The sequence below is a fragment of the Oryza sativa genome, chromosome 8 (assembly GCF_034140825.1).
Source record: "Oryza sativa Japonica Group chromosome 8, ASM3414082v1".
NCBI classification, from domain to species: domain Eukaryota; kingdom Viridiplantae; phylum Streptophyta; class Magnoliopsida; order Poales; family Poaceae; genus Oryza; species Oryza sativa.
The window spans coordinates 15152397-15160141 of NC_089042.1; the positions used below are offsets into that span (position 1 = coordinate 15152397).

The 7745-nt window shown below is 44.6% G+C and overlaps 1 long non-coding RNA gene across 1 annotated transcript; it reads right to left on the reverse strand.

Annotated features, from left to right (window-relative positions):
- Nucleotides 1-5969: 5969 nt before the first annotated feature.
- On the reverse strand, nt 5970-7532 carry LOC136351321 (uncharacterized). The gene is made up of 3 exons (XR_010734329.1): nt 6461-7532; nt 6331-6360; nt 5970-6195 (listed from the first exon to the last, which is right to left on the reverse strand). It is a non-coding gene; the product is annotated as an uncharacterized lncRNA (long non-coding RNA).
- Nucleotides 7533-7745: the final 213 nt, after the last annotated feature.

Here is a 7745-nt window from a genome sequence, read left to right on the forward strand (position 1 = left end):
AACAGAAAAGGCTGAGATAGAAGAAGCGAGAGCTGAAATGCAAAAATTTGTGAGAGGTTGGCCTCAACTGTGATGTTTCGATCTTCCCAGGAGCTGACCTATGGCATACTATCTTTCTTCGAGGTTCCTCATAGTTGTAGCTTGCAATATGAATGGCCTTGTAAAGCTAACTTACCCTTGTGCACAAGGACTAGCCATAAGCATTTCCCTCAAAATCATGCCTCACCACTGTAACAATAGAAATAACTAAAACTTACATGGGACCCACCCCATAAGAACCACTTTTTTCATATACATTGCCCTTGCTCTTAGTGATTCCTTGGATTGTAGCTGCTCACTATCTAACTTGTCTTTTAAAAAAATGAAACCTTTCATGCTAGCTTTTTTATTATTATTATGAAAAAAGTTCACTTTACTACCCTGAACGGTTGCATTGGTTAACTTAACCCCCTAAACTATTAATACCACGTCGTTTTGCCCACCTAACCTGGTTTAGCACGGCTATTTTGCCAAAGTGGAGGTGGTTTTGGTTGATTTGGTCATGTGTTACACTGACGTGGTTACTAGATGATGTCGTTTTGGAACTGGGCCATCGAGGTGTCAATGAGGTTTGTTTCTCACTCTTGTCTAGCCGTCGGCAAGGGTGTTTTGTTACTCCCACGAGAAATTTCTGATCAGCACCATATGAGCTGATCTTATCCTGATCACCTCCTCCCCTTGTTGAGTTCATGCGCGGATCATTCTAGCTTCATAGTGTCTCACTGGTGGAGCAGCTTCTAAAGAGATGATCTAATGCCGATGAGCCCACCACCGAGCACAAACACAAAGGTAGTCTGTTGTGTTCAATTTGAGGAGTAGCAGGGAGTTTGTTGAGAGGACTATAGAGGTTACAGGGTGCTCGAGTGGGTAGACATGGAGCGAGGAGTAAAGACCGGAAGATCACGACGACGACACACCGATATGGTCGTGCCGCCACCGCTGCCCGGATGCAGCGAAGATGATGACGTACCACCGTTCACCAGATATGGACGCCATGGGCTTGGGCCGCTTGGCCTTTCATTCACTACGCCTGGGCGTACATGACCAGACACTACCTGCCACCTCAATGAACACTGATGTAGCAACCACGTCAGTGTAACACGTGACCCAATCAACCAAAACCGCCTCCACGCAGGCAAAACAGCCTTGCAAAACCAGGTTGGGGGGCTAAACGATTTGGTATTAATAGTTTAGGAGGCTAAGTGAACCTAAAAATTGTTTAGGGGGTAAAGTAGACTAACACAATAGGTTAGGGTAGTAAAGTGGGCTTTTTTTCTATTATTATTGGAATGGTGGTTGAAGCCATTAGTTGTTTCTTTGTTGAGCTTTAATTGTTTCATTGTTGTTAATAATACTACTCAAACTTCATATTTAGATCTCGGCAACACTATCAACTTACTGCAACCAGCTTTGAATTTCATTCTTGCGTTTGCCTTCTAGTCCTTTTTGGCATTACATATGAGTAATTGTGCCTCTGTAAGCTATGATTTGAAAAGGGAAAAAATTGGTTAGGAGAGGGAAATATAAAGTGCAGTCAGAATCAATAGTTGTTAGGATTGGTAGTACAGAGTTTGGATTTACTTCATCCGTTCCACGTTATAAGATGTACCTCTCCATCATCATCTAGATTTAGTAACATCCATATAAATTTAGACACGTATATGACACATATACATGGTCCACGCATGAATCTATTTAAAACCCAAAACGTCTTGAACTGTGAAACAGAGGAAGTATCAATTAGCCGCAGCGTAACCCTGAATCAACTGTCTCGAAAACGAAAGAACACCCTTAACTATATATTATCTGTTTGCAGTGCCTGAAATACCTAGCAACCCTCAACATCCAGCATTTCACGCCCTAACAAACATGAAGGCCAATCTGTCCTCCCGTCCTGTTGGAACTCGAGGTTGGCCTCCTGTGTGGCAACATGGTGACGATTGGTGCAGCAGAGCATGCATAGCTGGAGGTGGCTCGTGCTTCTCTGGTATGTATGCAGTACATATGAGGTGAGTACTTCAGTACTATTTTTTTTAGATAATGAGTACTTTAGTACTTGAATCCCGAGCTTTGGAATTATTTGACTTTACGCATATACTGGTTTGTTTAGGTAAAATATTTCTCAATTCGTATGATTTTACTAATCTTTGGTTTCGGGCAAAAACAACTCTGGTGCAAATGCCTCGATACAACGGGGACTGAAAAGGCGTAATTTCTGTTAAAAGGTGTATGCAGCTGAAAGCATAGTGCAGTGAGAAGAAGTTGCAAGTCTTTTCGTTCTCGTAACTGTAACTCTTTATTATAAGCAGCCCAATAGTTTTTTTTTGTCCTAATTAATCTGTAAAATCATGGTGCCAGGCACTTCTTACAGTTCTATAACAATATGGGTCGTAGATTATTCTTATCAGGTGAGTATATATTTCCTTCTATTTGGGTTAACCTTTTGTACAGATGCTGCATTGGAGGTGGAGCACAGATGTCGATTTTCTTAAGGGCTTGTTCAGTTAATCCCCTCCCTATGAATTGGGATATCGAGAGGGTTTGTGGATTTCCACACCTTAACCTAACACGCCTTGAATGTACAAGTATTTAAATGTTATTTTTTTGCCAACTTTGGGTTATCCTGATTTTTAATACTTTGTATTCTGTTTTTTCAGAGAATAATACTTTGTATTGTGTACCTGCAATCGCTAATTATAATGATTGGGGACAACAATGGTATTTCAGATGTTTTTTTTCTCTCCTTGGTTGATTATGAATGACGCTCCATATTTAACCATAGGCAAATTTTGATACAGGATATAAAAAAACGTATAATTAGCTGGTAGACATCGCAAGAACAAAAATTTACTGTCGGGCACCACAAAAAACTGGTAATTAGCTGATGGACACTCGCGGCCATATTTTATTACTTCTGGAGAAATTGGAGAGAGAAATTGGTGTGAGAGTACGATTCTGCCCCTACGCAGCTTCATGAGGGCCTGTTTGGTTGCTACCCTGAGGAAAATTTGCTTGACCTGATACAAGCCTGAGCATAGCATGTGGTTGTTTGGTTGCTAGCCTGACACGTATTCTCCCTCGCCTGGCCTGAATCCCTCTGGCGTGGGATTAGCCTGAGTCAGGCGACCAAAAACGGTCGCCTGAGCTCCAGGCGTAGCAGCGCTCTACAGTTACATTCCTAATCCTCTTTAGACAGGCCGCGGGATGCTGCTGCTGACCAGTGTCGCATCGACACCACACGAGTCGCCGCCGATGCCAGCGTAGCCGCCGCTGCCGACACCACACGAGGTCGTTGCCGCCGCCAACGACGAGTGAAGCCAATGTAGCCACTGCCGTCGACACCACACGAGGCCGTCGCCGCCAACGACGACAATGAGTGAAGCCAGCACAGCCACCGTCGACGACAACGTGTGATGCTGGCGCCACCGCAACCGCACGAAGCCTCGTCAGATCAGATGCCGTCTTCTCTGCTGCATCATTGGATCCGGCCGTCCACACGAAGCAGCCGCCGCCGCCTGCTGGATCTTGTGTCCTAATCTTGCTTAACATGTAGATGTGAGGAATTCCTATGGTCTTGCTTAGGCTTAGCATGCAGATGTGAGAAATAATGGAAGGTTGATGCGGTTGGATTTGGGAATCTCTTTTCTCGTATTCAGCTTTCTTTTTCTTTTTGATGGCAGATACGTTGGATTTGGGGATCTCTTTTCTCATGTTCTCCTCTGATTCTCTTTTTGATGCATTCGATTGATTTTTCCATGGTTTCCCTAGGTGTAATACAATTGAAAGTATGTGTATAATTTTTTATAGATTTTTTGGTGACATTTTTTTAGTTGGTGTGCACGTGTGTGCACGTGAGGGCCTGTGTGCATAGGATATGTTGCTTTGTTTCTTTGCCATAAACATGTTTAGCTGTAATTGTGTGAAGCATAATCGTAGTCTTTTTTCTCAGGCCATGGTGGCCAACCAAACAAGTAAGGTCACAGGCTACCTGGACAGGCAAAATTCATGAATTGGTTATGTGTCTCTCAGGCATGCAAATTTGTCAGGCTTGGTGCGCAGGGCACCAACCAAACAAGCCCTCACAATCCATCGTCGCCTCACCGAAACTGGTCGTCGGTCGTCAATCACGTCGCCGCTACTACTTCGCCGCGCCTGCTGGACCCAAGGCGCTCCTATTCCGGTTGCCACGGTTGCCGAGAACGCGATGCAGTCGAATCGTCTCCCGTCTCCCCGTCAAGGACGGCGCTCGCACCGCCGTGCTGTCCCCGTGCTGGTGCCGCATCTAGGCCTCCATGCCGCTCATCCTCGGCGACACCGACCTCCTCTTCGATGACGACGAAGATGATGGCGGACAGCGCCTGCACCGTTGTGTTGTCCCCATGTTGGCGCCGCTGCCACATCTGGGCCTCCACGCCGCTCGTCTCCGACAACGCCGACCTCCACCCTGACGATGACAGTGGACGGTGCCCTCACCGCTGTGCTGTCCCCGTGTTGGCGCCGCATCTGGGCCTCCACGCTACTCATCTTCAACGATGCCGACCTCCTCCCCGACAACGACAACCCCCAAATCTTCTGGCGCGACATAGCAGACATCGTCTCCCGCGTCCTCGCCGCGTACCCGAGCCACCGGTGCATCCGCCTCACGAACGCCTGCAGCTACGTGGACTCCCGCAGCGCCGCTGTGCTCTCGCGCTGGCTCGGCGTGCTCGCTGCCAAGGGCGTCCAGGAGCTCATCCTTGTCTTCCTCCCCATCTGGCCTATGCGAGTAGAGCCCCCAGCCGATGTCCTCTGCATCGCCTCCCTCCACCGCCTCTACCTTGGCCTTCGAAGGTCGTTCCCTGACACCGAGCACATCCGCCTCGGCGCTGACGTCTTTCCCTACCTCATCGAGCTCGGCATCTGCCGCACCAACATGAAGGCCAAGGACCTCGACCGCTTGCTTCGTTCACTCACCCCAAATCAGAGCATCGCTCCTTTCCTTACCAGAGAGCAAGTTTGACCGATGGCAAATTTGTCTTTAATGAGTGTTTCTCTCTCCAATTCATTCGGAAATAATAAAATAAGGCCATGAGTGTCCATCAGCTAATTTCTAGTTTTTTTTTTTGCCCGACAGCAAATTCACGTTTTTGTGATGTCCACCAGCTAATTACACGTTTTTTGGGATATCCTGTAGCAAATTTTACCTCAACCATATGAGCTCAGTAACAGTAACGGATCATTAACTGGGCGCGTGTACAAAACTACCAGCATCCGTCTAATCTTGACGGCATGTCAATCTTTGCCATGTCGATCGAACAGTTTTGTGAGTATTTCTATTCCCTGGTTGCATCAAGATTGCAAAGGTGGATTGGCACTGCAGGATAGACAAATAGTGGCAACCAGGGAATAATGATGGTATTCGGCTCTAATACTATCATTATTCAGCCCAGTAGTGACCTTCCATCGTACTCTGGAACCGCAACTCCAATTGTTACTGTCGATCAAAAATCACCCCAAAATTTTCCCTCTGCTGGGTGCAACAGACGAATAAGCCTGCTAATGGGTTGGGTTGAAGTGGGCAAAATGGATTGGTTTTAAGTTTGGGTTGTCTTTGGTTGGATGGAAATGGGCTGAGGAGGCTAATGGGTTGGGGCGGATTGGTCCACAGGTGGAAATGGATTGGACTGGATTGGTTTTGGGTATAAATTTTCGGGTTCAGATTGGATTCGATCCATGGATTCTAGAATGGGTTCGATCCAGTCTGTATGTTTCTTCGATACTGCGTTGACTGCGCCAATGCCGCCGCCCGTCCGCAACCTGCCTAACCTTGCTTCGTCTGTTGTTTCCCATTCGCGAATCATGACGTAGAGAGAAATGGTGTAGTAAGCTAGTAATAAATGATGCAGCCTGCATCAATTTTAAGAGGAAGAACAGGACAAGAGATCATCAGATCAGTAGCCATGAGCAGATGAACTGCAAGGGAGTTTTGATTTGAAGTATCCATGTAACTAAATCTCACGAAAGTGATCAGCTTTTCTCTTTCTGCTGAAATCTTCAGAAAGGCAGGCATGAAGGATTGAAGAGCTAATATATCTTGGTCTTCTAGGGCTTCAGTGGAAGCCTATATTGTTGTGAGGCTGCAGCTTGACGAAAATAATCAATCAAACCCAACCCATTCTGAATATGCAGAGATAAAAGTAATCAGCATCAGTTTTTAACCACAAGCAACAACATGAGTAACTAGTTAGTAAATAATTAAACAGATGATCAAGCACGAAAAGATCATTTTTGCTGAAGATTTTGGAAGCTTACCGAGCCTATCAAACATATGAGGCATGACGACTGCAAATAAACACGTAAAATCATTAGTGACTGGTTCTAATGAAAAATAACAACAAATCGAGAAGGAAATGGGGATTAATTAGCAGGCTAAGCAGCTTACCTCTGTTCCATCATCGTCAGCATTCTCGTTCTTCGGAATTGAGATTGGCAAGCAACGGCCCTGCTCCTCAGAAGCCGGCGACGCAGCTGCCTGCTTCCTGCAGTGAATCCATGCCAGACTCCATGGGTTTGAAATGGATTCAACCCACTTGGCTACAATGGGTTGGGTTGGATTGGTTTTAAATCTCCTGTGGGTTGGATTGGTTTGGATGCTAGAGGTGGGAAAATGGAGCGGGCTGGTTTGTTAGAGTGCTTTCACAGGAGGTGGATTGGGTTGGTTGTGGGGTGGATTTTAGCCCATTAGCAGGCTTACAGACGAACAAGTGTCGGAGTAGTATAGGTAAGAAGAATTTCCCTCTATCTAACAATGTGTAAGAAGAATTTCCACCTATCTAACAATGCAGTAGCAATTGGTGATGTTTAGTAGTAACAGATAGCAGCAAGCAAAAATTATATAGTAGACTAGATGATAATGTTTCTGAGTAATTTGACTCAAACCTTGTCGCGAGAGATAACCGCAATCTGAACAGGGCAAAAAGAGGCTGGCAAATTGACTAACTTGTGAGCATCAAAAAGAAATCTTACAACAAAAGTGCTTTTGTTCGAAAATACTGGTTAAGAAATGGACGCATGTACACCGCGCGCATTTGCATGATTGTCTAAGCACGACTCTCCTTATTTCCATAATTAGTATCGTGTTCAACCCAACGAACATCGCACAGCTTACTGAAGAAACACCACGTCCCCACCCACCCATATGCAGCTTTCTGGGAAAAAAAAAAGAGTGCACATCCACTTATTAGCACCATTCAGTTCACATCTACTGAATCTAGCACGTTACATTGCACTAGTATTTTTAAAACTTTTGGTGGCTTATAACTTTTAAACCCTAAATTATTTTTAAGATCTGATTAAAAACCATCATACTCTACTTAAAATACATGACAAAATGAGTTTAATATTTATTATATTTAGATTATTTAAAATTTATTCTTATTTTTTACTCCTCTAGTGGTGTTGTTACTTCGAATACCATGAAAAGTTAATTCCTTCTAGTAGCACAGTTACTTTTATTACGTGAAGAGTTACTTCTATTTTCTTGAAGTTATTTCCCTCTATCTGTAAATTTACTTCTAATACCGTGAAAGGTTAGTTCTATATTTTTAGATTGATAATCCAAATGCAAAAGTAAGGTGATGTGGCTTTACGAGAGAAGAAAAGAGGAAAATAATTTGGATTATTGATTAATCATCTAAGGACTAGAAATAATTTAGATGATATGGCTT